The sequence below is a fragment of the Microtus ochrogaster genome, chromosome 2 (genome assembly GCF_000317375.1).
Source record: "Microtus ochrogaster isolate Prairie Vole_2 chromosome 2, MicOch1.0, whole genome shotgun sequence".
NCBI lineage: Eukaryota > Metazoa > Chordata > Mammalia > Rodentia > Cricetidae > Microtus > Microtus ochrogaster.
This window is the reverse complement of record NC_022010.1, coordinates 46256188-46256679: the sequence shown is the minus strand read 5'-3', so window position 1 is coordinate 46256679 and position 492 is coordinate 46256188.

Below are 492 nucleotides of genomic sequence, written 5' to 3'. Positions count from 1 at the left end.
ATGCAAAATTCAAGAAGTCATTGTTTTTTACCACAGAGTAGTACTTTAATGTGTATATATTCTACACTTTCTTCATCCATTCTTCCATTGAAGGACATCTAGGTTGTTTCCAGTTTCGGGCTATTATAAATAATGCTGCTATGAGCATAGTTGAACAAATGCTTGTGTCATATGATAGGGCATCTCTTGGGTATATTCGCAAGAGTGGTATTGCTGGGTCCAGGGATAGGTTGATCCCGAATTTCCTGAGGAATTGCCACACTGATTTCCAAAGAGGTTGCACAAGATTGCATTCCCACCAGCAATGGATGAGAGAACCCCTTCCTCCACAACCTCTCCAGCAAAGGCTACCATTGGTGTTTTTGATTTTAGCCATTCTGACAGGTGTAAGATTATGTCTCAAAGTTGTTTTGATTTGCATTTCCCTGATCGCTAAGGAGGTTGAGCATGACCTTAAGTGTCTTTTGGCCATTTGAACTTCTTCTGTTGAGA